We start from the raw sequence: 18,297 nt of genomic DNA, 5'->3' as shown, positions 1-18,297 counted from the left end.
AATAACTAACCGAGCAAGTTCCGTCCAGTGTTGTTTGAAGTGTTGTAATAATTATGCCATGCTCTCTATATTAATCCACGCCCTCTCTCTTCGAAGGTAAACCAGGGCTATGCTCGTCCCTACGGAGCCGCCGCCGGGCCACCGAGTGCCGCACCCAAGTCGCCGGTCGCGTATCCGCCGCAGCAGCAGCAGCAGCAAACACCGCGCCCAGCGGCCGGTGGCAACCCCTATGCCATCCTTCCCCGCACCAATGTGGGCCATCAAGGTAAGGCTGATTCGCCCGATTCGGAGGGTGAATGGGTCTAGTCGATAAGCTTAGGTCCCTAAGTCGCTAAGCCACCACGAATACGATTACGATTACGAATACTATGTTTATATGAGCGTGATATATCCTTCAGTTGCAGTTCCTTTTTTTTTTGTTTGTTAGCTATTTAGTTAGTCAGAGACACGGACTCTCAAGCGGACTCCAGGACAGAGAGACAGACAGAACGAGGGGGAACGTTGTGAGTTGCTGCGGACACCGCAACTCTACGGTTATACCCGATACTAAGTCAGTATGGCTCTCCTCCGGCAGACGCCGCTAATATTAAACGACACGACAAAGAGTGCGTGCGAGAGAGACAGAAAATCAGTCTGAGCGTGACGTCGGGCGCTGCGTAGCCACTGCAAATTGATTTGTTCCTATTGGCTATAAAAATGATCTGATCTGATCCAGATTCAGCAATCTGATAGATATGGTATATAGATGATAGATATATCATCATTCATATCATTATAGATATGAAGACTATAAGAGCTAGAGCAACGATGTTTCTGATCCAGACTTCTGTGATATGTCACTGCTACAAAAATATTTCAAAACTTCGCCCCGCCCACTTCCGCCCCCACAAAGGACGAAAATCTGTGGCAACCACATTTTTAAAGATACGATAAAACCAAAAACGCAGTATCGTAGAGGATGACTATATCTTCTAGAGTGCAAAATCTAAACCAGATCGTATAATTATTATAGCTAGAATCAAAACGAGGGGGAACGTTGTGAGTTGCTGCGTACACCGCAACTCTACAGTTATGCCCGATACTAAGTCAGTATGGCTCTCCTGCGGCAGACGCCGCTAATATTGAACCACACGACAAAGAGTGCGTGCGAGAGAGACAGAAAATCAGTCTGAGCGTGACGTCGGGCGCTGCGTGGCCACTGTAAATTGATTTCTTGCTTTTGGCTACAAAAATGATCCGATCTGATCCAGATTCAGCAATCTGATAGATATAGTCATTATCTATGATTCTGCGTTTTTAGTTTTCTCGAATGTGCAATATTGTGGATGCAACAGATTTTCGTCCTTTGTGGGGGGGGAAGGGGGTGGAGCGAAATTCTGAGATATACGTTTTATAGTGAGATCAAACAGAAGTGCGGATACCAAATTTGGTTACTCTAGCCTTAAGAGACACTGAGATTTGTGGATGCCCCAGATTTTCGTCCTTTGCGGGGACGGAAGGGGGTGTGGCGAAATTTGGACACGAAACGGTCAAGGTCCGATATCACAGGAGTGTGGATACCAAAGTTGGTTGCTCTGGATCTTATAGGTTCTGAGATCCTTGAACTCATATTTTGCAATTGGCAAAGCCGACCATGAAACCTGTGTGTTAGAGAGAGACAGAGCGAGAAAGAATGAAATTGTTTTCTTGATTCTGGCTATAATAATTATACGATCTGGTTGAGACTTTACACTCTAGAACATATAGTCATCCTCTACGATTCAGCGTAGTTTTTGGTTTTATCGTATCTTTAAAAATGTAGATGCCACAGATTTTCGTCCTTTGTGGGGGCGGAAGTGGTCGGGGCAAAGTTTTCAAATATTTTTGTAGCAGTGACATATCACAGATGTCTGGATCCAAAACATTCTGCCTTTAGCTCTTATAGTCTTTGAGCACTAGGCCCTGAAGGGGACGGACGGACGGACAGACGGACAGACAGACAGGGCTCAATCGACTCGGCTATTGATGCTGATCAAGAATATATATACTTTATGGGGTCGGAAACGATTCCTTCTGGACGTTACACACATCCACTTTTACCACAAATCTAATATACCCCAATACTCATTTTGAGTATCGGGTATAAAAACAATTTCATTCTTTCTCGCTATGCCTCTCTCTAACACACAGGTTTCATGGTCGGTTTTGCCAATTGCAAAATATGAGTTCAAGGATCTCAGAACCCATAAGAGCTAGAGCAACCAAATTTGGTATCCACACTCCAGTGATATCGGACCTTGACCATTTTGTGTCAAAATTTCGCCACACCCCCTTCCGCCCCCGCAAAGGACGAAAATCTGGGGCATCCACAAATCTCACAGACTATTAACGCTAGAGTAACCAAATTTAGTATCCGTACTCCTGTTAGATCTCACTATAAAACGTATATCTCAAAATTTCGCCCCACCCCCTTCCGCCCACACAAAGGACGAAAATCTGTTGCATCCACAATATTGCACATTCGAGAAAACTAAAAACGCAGAATCATAGATAATGATCATATTAATCAGATTGCTGAATGTGGATCAGATCAGATCATTTTTATAGCCAATAGGAACAAATCAATTTTCAGTGGCTACGCAGCGCCCGACGTCACGCTCAGACTGATTTTCTGTCTCTCTCGCACGCACTCTTTGTCGTGTCGTTTAATATTAGCGGCGTCTGCCGGAGGAAAGCCATACTGACTAAGTATCGGGTATAAATGTAGAGTTGCGGTGTCCGCAGCAACTCACAACGTTCCCCCTCGTTTGTTATGTACATATCTCTGTTCCCGCTCGTTGGTTGTTTGTTGATTTATCAATTACGGCGCTACGATGTTGGCTGTCATAACGGAAATGAATTAACAACAAATATGGTTGCCGGGCTTACGGAGGAGGATCAGGAGCAACAATACTCTCCTCTTCTCTCCAGGCACTCGCAATTTATTGAGCCAATTTTTCGAGTGCCATTTTCGTTAAGCAATTAAAAATACAATTATCGCTGGACAAAAAAAATTGCTATGCTGTATGCTATGCTATGTTGTCCCTTCAGGGCTTTGATTCTTTGGCTCCATAAATCTTCATTCGGCTGCGGAATCAATCTCCTAATCAAAGCGAAAATCACGCACAACCGCAACAATCATTTGAGGTTTGGTCGGGTTTGTGGCCTTCGTTATTCCATCTGCGAAGAAACTGGCAAAAGCCGGCAGCTAAAAGCAAATCCACTTCCAATTTGCTGCCTCATGCCACACCACACCAGAGTGTGGCATCCGCCCGGTTATGCCACAGGGATGGTTGGTTGGATGGCAGGGGGAAAAAATGTGCGCTGGTAAACAAATGTTTGCGTTACACAAATGCCGACACGCACAGGCAAGCAGGCCCCACACCCCCACACACACACACATGCTCCACACACACTATCTCTTTCTCTCTCTCTGTTCTGGCGGGAAATGTAAACGAAAGCAGATAAATTACCAGCCATTATTATCCAAACAAGCACCCGCTTCCGCATGCTGGAGCGTGCCAGGAGGCCATACATCACATGCCTGGCAATCGTCAAAGTTTGAGGCAGCCGTAAGATTTATCGGTTGCATTTGGCTGCCCTGCGTAGCTCCACGCCCGGTTAGTTTTTGGTTTTCGGGGGAAACTATTGTGCTAGGGCCTAAGCACTGCCCTGCGGGGCGGGTCTCGCTTACCGCTCTGCGAATCATTAACCATAATACCAGGACTAACTTTTGGTTTTTGCTTATTTTAGGTTACGGTTACCAATACCAATCGTATTAGGCCAGGTTAACACCTGCTGCCAAGTCCAAGATCCGATCCGATAGCCGACGCACTCTCCCGACAACCGGTGGAGGAGCGAGGCCGTCGGATAAGAAGTGAGGAGGGAACACAACCAGTAGGCGAGCCGCCCTGCAAGTGGTTAGAGGGCATGGTAGAAAAGATCAGAAAAGAATCCCCGAAATCCCCCGACTATGTGGAGAAGGGGGGAAACTTGTACCGGCACATTCCTCACCGGGCAGGGAGCGAAGAAGTCGCCTCGTGGAAGTTATGTGTGCCGAAATATGCCCGAGAAAGGGTCTTAAAGGAAAGCCACGATAGTCCGGAAGCAGGCCACGCCGGCGGAAGGAGAACCGCGGCACGGGTGGCGGCAAGATATTACTGGCCAGGGATGTACAGGGACGTGAGGGCCTACGTGCGGAAGTGCGAACTATGTCTTCGCTATAAGCCAAGTCAGCTACAAGCGGCAGGAGAAATGTTGACACAGGTGCCGGAAGAACCATGGGCAACGGTATGCGCGGACTTTGTGGGTCCTCTGCCGAGGTCGAAACATGGGAACTCGATGTTGTTGGTGCTGGTGGATCGATTCTCCAAGTGGACCGAGTTGGTGCCGCTGAGGAAGGCCACAGCAGAGGCACTAATAAAGGCCTGTCGGGAGCGCATAATAGCCCGTTTTGGCACGCCCAAAGTCTTCATTACGGACAATGGGGTGCAGTTTGCAAGCAGGGCATTTACAAGATTCCTGGAGCAGCTAGGAGTTCGTCACCAGTTTACGGCGCCATACACGCCGCAAGAGAATCCGACAGAGCGAACGAACAGAACGGTAAAGACCATGATAGCTCAGTTTACCGAGGGTGATCAAAGGTGTTGGGATGAAAAATGGCCGGAGCTGATGCTGGCCATGAATTCGGGAGTGTCGGATACAACGGGATATTCACCGGCGTTCGTGGTGCAAGGAAGGGAACCCCGGCTGCCAAAGGCCCTATATGACGAGGAGACGGTAGGCACGGGACAAGGCACAGAGACGCCGGATGAAAATGCGAAGAAATTAAAGGAGCTGTTTCAGTTGGTTCGACGCAACTTGGAAAGGGCAGCCCAGGATCAGGCCTGGCATTACAACCTGAGAAGAAGACCGTGGAGACCCAAAGTGGGAGAGGTCGTGTGGGCCAAACAGCACCACCTTTCCAATGCAGCGGAGGGATTCGCCGCGAAGCTGGCACCAAGGTACGATGGGCCATACCAGATAGAGGACTTTATATCCCCGGTTATCTGCAACCTAAGAAAGGAGGGCGACAGGAAGAAGAGAACGGCACACATACGATATCTGAAACCCCAACCCGAGGAGCGAGAGACACAGGGGTGAAGGAGAATGGCTGTAATAGGTCGCCCTAAAGGGTCACTCAGGACCAGGAACGGTAGAGTGCCACGCAGGACACTGGGGAAGGGTGCCGCGCAGGACACGCACGAGACTCGTCAGCACGCAGGGTGATGGACTTGTGCACTTAGATTAAAAAAAAAAAAGGCGAACAGGAAGACTGTGTTTGGAGAAATCTGAAAAAAGCGAAAATTAGTAAAAAGAAAGGAAAATAAAACGAGAAGAGGAAAAGCGCAGCAAACCTGAACAGGAAACGCGTCACCCAAAGCTGGGAGGCGAATCCAGGGTCGGGGAGTGTAATCTCAGACAGCGGATGACCAGGGAAAACCCAGGGGCCAGGTTCACGCCTCAACGCGGACTCACGGGGCAACTACGAGCGTCGGGCCGGAACGACGGGTGCCGCTCATGCGTGGACTACCGGGCGAGGAGTCGGATGATCCTCGGGTCCGAGCCACTGTGTGAGGGAGACACCCGTCAAAAGAGTCCGGCCGGTGTCGCAAAGGAGTTGCCCTGGGATGTGAGCCCAAGATTCCAGCCCGGGCGGAGGGTCGGATGACCCATTGTTCACGAGCGGAATCGCGGCAAGCGGCCCGCATTGAGGGCAGAGGGCGAGCTGGAAAGGGAGAAAGGATGGAGTAAAAGTCATCCGGGTCGGGAGAACTCACCCAGGCCAAGGAGGGTCCGAGCAGCACGGGATGAAGAAGACAGGTCGGCGGTAGCATGTAAGAATAAATAGCAATTTTTTTATAACAATTAAAAGTAAATAATTAGCAATCCATCAATCCATTAAATAGCAATTAAAATAAACAAGAATAAAGGGCTGAATAAAAGTTGTGAATAAGCAAAAATAAAATGGGGGAATAAAAAGCAAAATAATCATGAACGGGAAGGGGGTGGGTCCATCAAAGATGGAAAAGTTTTATCCATGAGCCAACAGAGAAACGCGGCGAGAACACAACAGTATCCAAAAAAGAAGGGATAAGGCGAAATCGGCTAGAGAGCGGAGAGCGCGCCGGCACTCGCACAACCAGGGGAAAGATGCCGTTAGAGAGCGCGGCCGGCAGAGAGACGAGGCTGAGGGCCATGAGTACAGACGCAACAACCGTTAGAACCAGGCGGGAGAGACCGAGACACGGAGCACCGGCACCGGTATAGGGAACGATTGGCAATGCAACGCGTGTATATAGGCGGGTGGAAAACGGAACAGCGAACACTTGAAGGTAGTTATCACCAGAAAGAACGCAAGAAAGGCAGCAAAAAAAAAATGGAGATGAAACGCGGGCTCAACTACGAGGATGGCAGGAAAAAGATGGATGATATGAGGGCCTTCCTGGAGGAGCAACAGGCGATCGTGGGAGGAGGGGGCTATCGCGCCGGTACTTCTCGTCAGCGACGGGCGTCTCTGCTCTCGCGTAGCGACGAGGAGGATTGGTGCGATGGCTCCCAGTTCCTTCAACTGCTGGCCTCGCCGTTGGTGTCACCGGCGCCATCGGGGCACGACTCGGTGTCGCCGACGGTGTCATCGGATGAGGAGGAGGAGGAAGACGACGAGGTCATATGCACCGACGGCCCGCGCGCGCCAACCGCTCAGGAGAAGGCCAGATGGAGAAGGCAGCAAAGGGCGGAGCCGGAGACGAGGAAGGGAAGGCCGTTGACCCTGCGCGACAAAATTGAGGCGGTGAGGCGGAGGTTTCAGGAGGCGACGCCGGAGGAGAAGCGCCGGATGCACCAAGTGCTGGAGAGGGCGCGGGCGATCAGGCGGCGGAGGGACGAGCGGATGGAGGCGCGGCGGCGACAGGCGGAAAGAGCCGCCAGTACGGAGGAGCACGGCCAAGAGAGCGACGAGGCGCCGCCACCCCCACCATTCCGGGTGGTGCTGCCGCCGATGCAGCCCCGGACCGACGAGGCGGAGACCGAGGGAACGCCGCCCCAGGCCACGGGCAAGCAGGCTACGAACCCAGTGGCCGAGTGGCAGCGGCGGCTGCAGCAGGCCGCGGAGGAGGAAGGCGAGCTGTGGCAGCCTACGCCACCGGCCGAGGATGACGAGGGCCCCGAGAGGCGGCAGCCGCAGGCCGAGGAGGAGCAGCACCAGCAGCACCAGCAGCAGCAGCACCAGCAGCAGCAGCAGCAGCACCAGCAGCACCAGCAGCAGGGGCAGGAGCAGTGGCAGCAGCAACCACAGTGGAGGGGACCGGAGGCGGCCGTAATGGGTCCGTATGTATCGCAGGAGATGCGGACCGCCGTGCGCCAGGGGATGGTGTGGCACCACCAGACCCTGCACATCACGTGGGCCTCGGGGCCCGCCCCGAGCGAAGCCCAGCCAGAGGCCGGCGCCCGGGTGTGGGAGGAGAGTCCACGCGGCAGCAACAGCAGGGACCCGCGGAGGAGGGACCCCGGACCCGCCCCCACGACCTCAGCGGCAGCAATGGCGACGGCGGAGGCAGCGATGCGGACTGCAGAAGCGGCGAAGGTGACAGCAGAGACGCAGGCCGCGGAAATGGCGACGGCGGCCCAGCCGGCGACGGCGGTCCCGACGGCGACGGCCGAAGCAGCGGCAGCCGCGGCGACGGCGGAGGCGGCGATGCGAACGGCAGTGGTGGCGACGACGGCAGCAGGGACGCATACCGCGGAAACGGCGACGGCGGTCCAGACAGCGACGGCCGAGACAGCGGCAGAGGCGGCGACGGCGGCAGCAGAGACGCAGACCGCGGAAACGGCGACGGCGGCCCAGACGGCGACGGCCGAGGCAGCGGCAGAAGCCGAGACGCGGGCCGCGGAAACGGCGACGGCGGCGACAGCACCGACGGAGGTGGAACTCGAGGCGTGGGAGCGCGGACCGTGGGTGTGGCCCGCACCGGAGAGGTCGACGGCGGCCGAGCGCGCGGCTCTGAAGCGGCAGGCCTCCTGCCCGGAGCCCTGTGCAGGACCGAAGCGACCGGCCCTGCAACGGCAGAGCTCGGCACCAGCAGCCACGGTCCACTGGACGGCGATCCCGCGGGAGGAGTGGCCGGCGGCGGTGGTCCGCGCGCAGACCCAGATTCGCCTCGTGGGTAGGAGGGTGAAGAAGCTGGTGAGCGAGCGGGGTACCCGGTACCGCATTGCGATGTCGGCCACGCGCACGGAGGTGTTCCGCGAGCACAAGTAAGAAAAAAAAAAGAAAAAAAAAGAGAAAATGAATAAAGAGAGAAGAAAAAGAGAAAAGTGGAATACGTACGGGGGAGAGATATCGAGTGGATCGCCTAAACGCCCCTACACCTTATCGATAGGTGGGGATTAGGCCCCAGCCAGAAAATTGCAAGGGCTGGCAGCGCCGCCCGAGCAAAGGCGCCAGAGGGCGCCAGGGCGCCCGTGATCCCAGATGCCGTAAGGAGCGCGCGTAAAATGGGGCCGTTTGAATGAGGAAAGCACACTCCGTCGCAAGGTCGCGGAAAACGGGAGTATTCCGCTGCGGGAAGAAAGAGGGGGGTGTGAGAAACCGTGGTTCCCACAGGCCGAATTCGACCAAAGCATAGCCGGATAAAGGCGGGGGGACGGTCGGATAAAGGCTGATGGCTGGCTGGATAAGGCGAAGGTCAGCCCAGATACCCACGGATAGCCGGATGCGGCGAAGAGGCCAAGGGCCCCGAGAGGAGAAGTGTCCCGCTCTCGGAGCAAGAGAAACGCGAGAGGCAGAGGAGACGGCGGGATCGGGCCGGCAGCGATCCGACGCATGACCAAATAGGGGCATGGGATCACGCCACCGGCCAGGCCCCGTTACGAAGGCCGTGGAAACCAGGAGACGGCGATGGAAAACTACCAACGCCGAGCCGGGGCCCGTCAAGGGGCTATAAAAGGAGGCTGCGGCAACGAAGCGGCGCTCTTTTTCCGTGGAGAAGTGATCGCGCGCGCACGTTGAAACCCCGTCGAAACGTGGGAGGAATACCCGGTACGGTTCGAAGAAGTGCAGTGAAGTGAATAACAACAGGAAGACAGGCCCCGCCTGCCCCCAGAGTGAGTCTAAGTTAAGAGGTGATCCACAGTTGCCGGCGGAAGCTAAGAGGGGAGTGCGAGACGTAGAGTGCGGATTTGCGTGGCGGGCCAAAGCAATAGCGGAGGTCAAACTGCCCCAATCAACAGCCTCAACGCTGCCACACCCGACGAGAGCCCACGCGTGGTGGAGATCCATAGATAAGCTGAATTGTAGCATCTAGCCCTAAGTCCTAATATAAGTACGAATAAAGAGAGATTCGATTAAAGAAAAGGAAGGTCTAATCATTTGTCGTTGGGGGCAACAATAAAAATACGTTGCGACGAATCGGCCGACCGCTGAGCGAGCCCAGCAAACTCAAGCGAACCAAGAAGCAGGTCCGTTACAATAGATAATGACCATATCTATCAGATTGCTGAATCTGGATCAGATCGGATCATTTTTGTAGCCAAAAGGAACAAATCAATTTGCAGTGGCTACGCAGCCCCCGACGTCACGCTCAGACTGATTTTCTGTCTCTCTCGCACGCACTCTTTGTCGTGTCGTTCAATATTAGCGGCGTCTGCCGGAGAGAGCCATACTGACTTAGTATCGGGTATAACTGTAGAGTTGCGGTGTCCGCAGCAACTCACAACGTTCCACCTCGTTTCATTTCGTTTCGTTTCATTCTTTTGTTTATTTATTTGTGTGGTGGTGGCGGTGCTCTCTGCCATTCTACCATTTCTTTGTCCTGAGTCCCACAGTCTGGGGTCCCCGTCGTGGATTCTGCTCCACGTGCTGCTCCACGTCCTGGGCCTGGTTGCGTGTTTCTGCCATTTTCAATTTCCAATACCAAATTATGCATAATAAAATCCAATGACTACCTGTCGACGCCATTTTTCCGTGTGCAGGGGGAAACGATACGAACATAGTTGCAGGCAGTCGTGGGCCCATAAAAAATGGAAGTAAATATGCGTGCCTAGCACATACCCCCCACCATATATTGTGTGTATATGAACAAGTACAGAGGGTAGGGTATAGACAGCGTTTCGACTAGAGGATACCATGGGTACTCGTGGAAATATACTATCTTCTGAAGTTCCCTGGAACTGATCCTTCTTACTGCTTCCTCCACTTTCACGTATTCGTGAGCACCCATCCTTTTTTTTTGTCAATCAAGGGGTACAGGTACAGGACTTCCGCCTCCTCCTTCTGCATGCGTGTGTGTTTAATGTTGCGCCACATGAAAATGGCTCCGAAAAGAAGAAATAAAACGAGGGGGAACGTTGTGAGTTGCTGCGGAGACCGCAACTCTAAATTTATACCCGATACTAAGTCAGTACGGCTCTCCTCCGGCAGACGCCGCTAATATTAAACGACACGACAAAGAGTGCGTGCGAGAGAGACAGAAAATCAGTCTGAGCGTGACGTCGGGGGCTGCGTAGCCAGTGCAAATTGATTTGTTCCTTTTGGCTATAAAAATTATCTGATCTGATCTAGATTCAGCAATCTGATAGATATGGTCATTATCTATGATTCTGCGTTTTTAGTTTTCTCGAATGTGCAATATTGTGGATGCAACAGATTTTCGTCCTTTGTGGGGGCGGAAAAGGGTGGGGCGAAATTCCGAGATATACGTTTTATAGTGAGATCTAACAGAAGTGCGGATACCAAATTTGGTTACTCTAGCCTTAATAGTCTCTGAGATTTGTGGATGCCCCACGGGGGCGGAAGGGGGTGTGGCGAAATTTGGACACGAAACGGTCAAGGTCCGATATCACAGGAGTGTGGATACCAAATTTGGTTGCTCTGGCTCTTATAGGTTCTGAGATCCTTGAACTCATATTTTGCAATTGACAAAACCGACCATGAAACCTGTGTGTTAGAGAGAGACAGAGCGAGAAAGAATGAAATTGTTTTCTTGATTCTGGCTATAATCATTATTCGATCTGGTTCAGATTTTGTACTGTAGAAGATATGGTTATCCTCACCGATTCTGCGTTTTTGGTTTTATCGTATCTTTAAAAATGTGGATGCCACAGATTTTCGTCCTTTGTGGGGGCGGAAGAGGGCGGGGCGAAGTTTTGAAATATTTTTGTAGCAGTGACATATCACAGAAGTCTGGATCCAAAACATCGTTGCTCTAGCTCTTATAGTCTTTGAGCACTAGGCGCTGAAGGGGTCGGACGGACGGACGGACGGACGGACGGATGGACGGACGGACGGACGGACGGACAGACAGACAGGGCTCAATCGACTCGGCTATTGATGCTGATCAAGAATATATATACTTTATGGGGTCGGAAACGATTCCTTATGGACGTTACACACATCCACTTTTACCACAAATCTAATATACCCCAATACTCATTTTGAGTATCGGGTATAAAAAGAGCCGCTACATCTCAGAGAGCTGGCAATCTTCATCAAAACTGCTGACTTAAACTTTTGACCCCTTTTTTCTTCATCATGTTATAATGTAATTTCAGTTTATTTTCTAAAACAGTTAAGTAATTTTCATCTTTTTTTTATATACCGACCTGTCAAACTCGCCAAACTACATCACCAGTATCTGATCAATGTGGCTTCAGTGCTACGATCAAAATTCCGATCATCCTTGAGATGATTTAAAAACAAAAAAAACGAGGGGGAACGTTGTGAGTTGCTGCGGACACCGCAACTCTACAGTTATACCCGATACTAAGTCAGTATGGCTCTCCTGCGGCAGACGCCGCTAATATTGAACCACACGACAAAGAGTGCGTGCGAGAGAGACAGAAAATCAGTCTGAGCGTGACGTCGGGCGCTGCGTAGCCACTGAAAATTGATTTCTTGCTTTTGGCTACAAAAATGATCCGATCTGATCCAGACTCAGCAATCTGATAGATATGGTCATTATCTATGATTCTGCATTTTTAGTTTTCTCCAATCTGCAATATTGTGGATGCAACAGATTTTCGTCCTTTGTGGGGGCGGAAGGGGGTGGGGCGAAATTCTGAGATATACGTTTTATAGTGAGATCTAACAGAAGTGCGGATACCAAATTTGGTTACTCTAGCCTTAATAGTCTCTGAGATTTGTGGATGCCCCAGATTTTCGTCCTTTGCGGGGGCGGAAGGGGGTGTGGCGAAATTTGGACACGAAACGGTCAAGGTCCGATATCACAGGAGTGTGGATACCAAATTTGGTTGCTCTGGCTCTTATAGGTTCTGAGATCCTTGAACTCATATTTTGCAATTGACAAAACCGACCATGAAACCTGTGTGTTAGAGAGAGACAGAGCGAGAAAGAATGAAATTGTTTTCTTGATTCTGGCTATAATAATTATACGATCTGGTTCAGATTTTGTACTGTAGAAGATATGGTTATCCTCACCGATTCTGCGTTTTTGGTTTTATCGTATCTTTAAAAATGTGGATGCCACAGATTTTCGTCCTTTGTGGGGGCGGAAGTGGGCGGGGCGAAGTTTTGAAATATTTTTGTAGCAGTGACATATCACAGAAGTCTGGATCCAAAACATCGTTGCTCTAGCTCTTATAGTCTTTGAGCACTAGGCGCTGAAGGGGTCGGACGGACGGACGGACGGACGGACGGATGGACGGACGGACGGACGGACGGACAGACAGACAGGGCTTAATCGACTCGGCTATTGATGCTGATCAAGAATATATATACTTTATGGGGTCGGAAACGATGCCTTTTGGACGTTACACACATCCACTTTTACCACAAATCTAATATACCCCAATACTCATTTTGAGTATCGGGTATAAAAAGAGCCGCTACATCTCAGAGAGCTGGCAATCTTCATCAAAACTGCTGACTTAAACTTTTGACCCCTTTTTTCTTCATCATTGTAGTGTATTGACACTCAGACTTAAGCACGCGTTGTCTTCAAGATTCTCTTTTATTCTATGTCCCTTGGATGGTGTGACCGTATATAGATATTAATATAATACCTAACACGCCTCTCCTTAGATGTTTAATATACATGTCATTTACAAATCTATTTTCTTATAACAATTTGATTTGTGTACTTAATCTAATTAGCGTATATAAAATTTATGTGATTTCGTATTTTTCTTTCTTCTTAATCTGTTTAGTATTTGTTTCAGTGTTTAATTTGTACATAATTTGATTTCATAATTCCTTTCTTTATATTATTTTATTGTTAAATACGCTTTACTACCTTCCCTGCCTCACGTGGTCTCAACTCTCTCCTGGTGGGTGTTGGTTGAGAAACTATTTGTTCAGTGTTGGTTTTGGAATTGTCATCTACTGAACAATTGCTTTCGACATCAGGTGTTTTCGCATTAGGCGATGTATGATTGTTAGTGCTTTGGTTTCTAATTTGATCCAGGTGACGTTTTATTTCTCTGTTATTGTTCGCCAAAATACAACAATACGAACGCGGGCCCAGTTGTTGTTTTACAGTTGCCTGAGTCCAGCTTTCTTTGTTAGGATTTTTGTAGTCCCTAACCATAACTTTTTGACCCTTTAAAAATTCTGTGCTTCGTCTACCTTTGTGATTTACAACACACTCAGTCTGTTTTTTATTTATTATGCTTTCGACCGTAGGTGGTTTTAACAACGAAAATCTTGTTTTTAGTGTACGACCAAAAAATAATTTAGCAGGAGATTCGCCCGTAGTACAATGAATCGTATTTCGGTAATCGATCAAAAATCTATTTAAAATTGTATTAAAATCTTGTCTTTCATTAGCCTTTATGTTTGCATATAGTGATTTCTTAACAGTCTTTACAAAATTTTCTGCTTGACCATTAGTCGCTGGATGTCCTGGAGCAGTAAAAATGTGATTAACACCATTGTTTTTCATAAACGTTTTAAAATCATCAGAAGTAAACTGTCGTCCATTGTCACTAACTAACACGTCTGGTAAACCATATCGACAAAATACTTCTCTAAGCTTGTTGATAGTAAACAATGAAGTTATTTCCTTCGTTTTGAATACTTCTGCCCATTTTGTATTAGAATCTATAATAACCAATAAATGAAAACCTCTAATTGGTCCTGCAAAGTCTATGTGTACTCGACTCCAAGCCTTTCCTGTGGATTTCCACGGTATTAACAGACTCTTTTCTGGACTTGATTGTAGTTCCTGACAAGGAATACAATCTCGAATTAATTTCTCAATTTCAGAATCCATGCAAGGCCACCACACATAAGAACGTGCTAACATTTTGGTTTTTACTATTCCCAAATGCGATGCATGAAATTCTGCTAAAATAGCTTGTCTCAGTTTGGTTGGAATTACTACTCTGTGTCCCCATAAGATACAATCATATTCCACTGAAAGTTCATTTGTTTTAGAGATGTAGGCAGAAAACTCGCTGCCTTTTAATCTTGTCTTCGAACCAGTGTTAATTGCCTCACAAACTTTTGATAATATTGGGTCACGTCGTGTTTCACGAGCTATTTCTTTGAAGCTAATTTTGAACACCTTTTCGGACTGTATAAAATGTATGTAATTATAGTCTTCGTTTGGTACAGCCGTTTCCCATTGAGGCATTCTTGAGAGTCCATCTGCTATATTTAAGGTCCCCTTTATGTGTTCAACTGTATATTGAAAACCTGACAAAGTCAGTGCCCATCTTTGCATTCGTGCAGAGGCCATCAATGGAAGTCCTTTCAGGTCTCCAAATATGCTTAGTAATGGTTTGTGATCTGTTCGAAGGATGAACTTGTTTCCTAAAAGATACTGTCTTAATTTACTCACACAGAACACTATAGCCAGGGCCTCTTTCTCGATTGTACTGTAATTATGCTCGCTTTTGGATAATGCTCTTGATACAAATGCTATTGGTTTGATATCTTCATTGCATTTATGTGATAAAACACCTGAAACTGCATGACTGCTAGCATCAGTCGTTAATACTAACGGTTGATCTGGGTTGTAGTGAACTAAAACTTGTTCAGAAGTTACTTCTTTCTTTACCTCTTCATATGCACTCTGACATTCGCGTGTCCAATTAAATTTGGTATTTTTCTTTAATAATGCATATAAAGGACTCATTATCTGAGCGAAATTATTGATAAACTTTGAATAATAATTTACCATGCCTATGAAAGCTCTAAGCTGTGATACGTTTTCCGGAGCCGGTGCAAACAATACACTCGCAACTCTATCATTGTTTTTGCTCAGTCCTATCCTGTCAATTGAAAATCCTAGGTAACAAATTTTGGATTTAAAGAACTCACATTTCTTGTCATTTAATTTAAGTCCAACTGATTTCAGTTTTCTAAGTACAGCTTTTAGGTTTGAAATATGTTCTTGAAGATCTCGTCCTGTAACTGTTATGTCATCTTGATAAACCACAACTCCTCGCATACCCTGAAACAACCCTTCCATTGTTTTTTGAAAAATAGCTGCTGCAGTTTTTATACCAAATGGTAAGCGTTTAACTTTCAATAGTCCAATATGTGTGCTCCAAGTACACAAATTTTGAGATTGCTCATCTAAATTTAGCTGATTGTAAGCATTTGACAGGTCAAGTTTTGAATACAGTGTACCCCCTTCAAGCGCTGCAAAAATGTCGTCTATTCGAGGTAGTGGATACTTTACGTCGACTAAAGACCGGTTTAATGTAACCTTATAGTCACCACAAATTCGTATGTCACCGTTTGGTTTTAAAATCGGTACCAAAGGTGTTGCCCATTCAGAACTAACAACTTGCTCTAAAATTCCATCATCTATGAATTTTCGTAACTGCACTTCAATCTTTTCTTTCCATGCTAATGGTACTGACCTAGGCTTGAAAAATATTGGTTTTGCATCTTCTTTTAATAGTAACGATATCGTATTCGTAGTATATGAACCTAAACGAGGCTCAAAAACTTCAGCAAACTCCGATTTAATCTGTTCTGTAATTACAGAATTTGGTTCATTTACGTACACATTGTTCACCTGCATTAACTCAAAATTAAAAGCTCTCAAAAATGTTCTACCTAGCAAAGGTGGACTCACTGCATTGGTTACAACAACAACAATTTGTTTTTTTAGACCTCGATATTCGATCGTTGCATCGTACTCACCAATAACTTTGATTGAATCTCCATTGTAATCTACATATGGAACTAGACATTTTCTAAGTGGTCTGCTGGTATTTAAGCTTTCGTAAAATGTTCTTGGAACCAATGTGCACGGTGCACCAGTGTCGCAAGCAATTTTCGTTATGTTTCCATCAATTTTTACAGGTAAATAATATACTCCACTAGTTGAGGTTGTATCAACGCTATAGATAGAAAAGTTATAATTATCATTATCAAAATTATTATCAGAATAGGTGTCATGTTTTGTTTGAGATACATAATTTACGGATTTTTTTGATTTATTTTTACAAATGCTCGCCAAGTGACCTATTTTTCCACAGCTGTGACATTTGCATGCCTTATACTTGCAATTGTTTGAGTTATGATTTCGCCAGCCACAGTGTGTGCATGGCTGCTGCTTCTTTTCTCTGCCAGCGTCGCAGTCGTTTTCGCCGTCGCCGTCACCGTCGCTTCTGCCGCCTCTGTAACTCACGTTTCGGTTGCCCTTGAAATGACTTCTGCCGTTGCTCTTTGCTTGATCTCTGTTCTCGCCTCTTTGCCTCTGCCATTGACTAGTCCCGTTCTTTTGATGCATGTAGTTGACGTTGTGTTCTGTCTTCCTTGTGCTGATCTTCGTCTCCATGATCATCGCCTTCTTGAGTGCATCAGCCAGAGTTAGATTTTCGTCTTCTTCACATATTCTTTCATATATAGGGTTGGGAAGGCTCATCACAAATTGGTTTAATACAAACGCTTCCAGATTTGAGCCAAATTTGCATTCCAATGCCAATTGTTTAACTCGAGCATACCACTCCGCTACAGTCTCATCTTCACTTTTTGTGGACATGTGAATTTTTTTTCTTTCTCTGAATATGAGTGTAGGTGGTGTGTAGTGTGTTTTTAAAATTTCACATAATTCTTTGTATGCTTTTGATACGGGTGATACCGGATTGCACAAACTATGTAGTACAGTGTAAGCCGCTGTACCGATCGACTTCAACAAAACTGCCTTTTTTGTGTTTTCCTCTTTCACATTCAATTCGCACAAATGTATGTCGAATTTTTCCTTCCAAATGCAGAACGTTTCTTGGTGGGGCGCAAACTCAGCAATTGTTGCCATTTGATAGAATGTTGGTGCTTCATTTTTCGTCATGTTGCTATTCATATATTATATGCACTTTTAACATGTGTATGTATATTAATACGTTTTATTTTATCCTCGTCGCCAATTATGTAGTGTATTGACACTCAGACTTAAGCACGCGTTGTCTTCAAGATTCTCTTTTATTCTATGTCCCTAGGATGGTGTGACCGTATATAGATATTAATATAATACCTAACAATCATGTTATAAAGTAATTTCAGTTTATTTTCTAAAACAGTTAAGTAATTTTCATTTTTTTTTTATATACCGACCTGTCAAACTCGCCAAACTACATCACCAGTATCTGATCAATGTGGCTACAGTGCTACGATCAAAATTCCGATCATCCTTGAGATGATTTAAAAACAAAAAAAACGAGGGGGAACGTTGTGAGTTGCTGCGGACACCGCAACTCTACAGTTATACCCGATACTAAGTCAGTATGGCTCTCCTGCGGCAGACGCCGCTAATATTGAACCACACGACAAAGAGTGCGTGCGAGAGAGACAGAAAATCAGTCTGAGCGTGACGTCGGGCGCTGCGTAGCCACTGAAAATTGATTTCTTGCTTTTGGCTACAAAAATGATCCGATCTGATCCAGACTCAGCAATCTGATAGATATGGTCATTATCTATGATTCTGCATTTTTAGTTTTCTCAAATCTGCAATATTGTGGATGCAACAGATTTTCGTCCTTTGTGGGGGCGGAAGGGGGTGGGGCGAAATTCTGAGATATACGTTTTATAGTGAGATCTAACAGAAGTGCGGATACCAAATTTGGTTACTCTAGCCTTAATAGTCTCTGAGATTTGTGGATGCCCCAGATTTTCGTCCTTTGCGGGGGCGGAAGGGGGTGTGGCGAAATTTGGACACGAAACGGTCAAGGTCCGATATCACAGGAGTGTGGATACCAAATTTGGTTGCTCTGGCTCTTATAGGTTCTGAGATCCTTGAACTCATATTTTGCAATTGACAAAACCGACCA

The 18,297-nt window shown here is 47.3% G+C and overlaps 1 pseudogene; it reads left to right on the top strand.

Moving 5' to 3' along the window:
* LOC117185944 overlaps nt 1-18,297 on the top strand; it is a 162,826-nt pseudogene that overhangs the window by 129,632 nt on the left and 14,897 nt on the right.

Source organism: Drosophila miranda (genome assembly GCF_003369915.1).
Source record: "Drosophila miranda strain MSH22 chromosome Y unlocalized genomic scaffold, D.miranda_PacBio2.1 Contig_Y2_pilon, whole genome shotgun sequence".
In the NCBI taxonomy this organism is placed as follows: domain Eukaryota; kingdom Metazoa; phylum Arthropoda; class Insecta; order Diptera; family Drosophilidae; genus Drosophila; species Drosophila miranda.
This window is presented reverse-complemented; position numbering and strand designations above follow the sequence as displayed.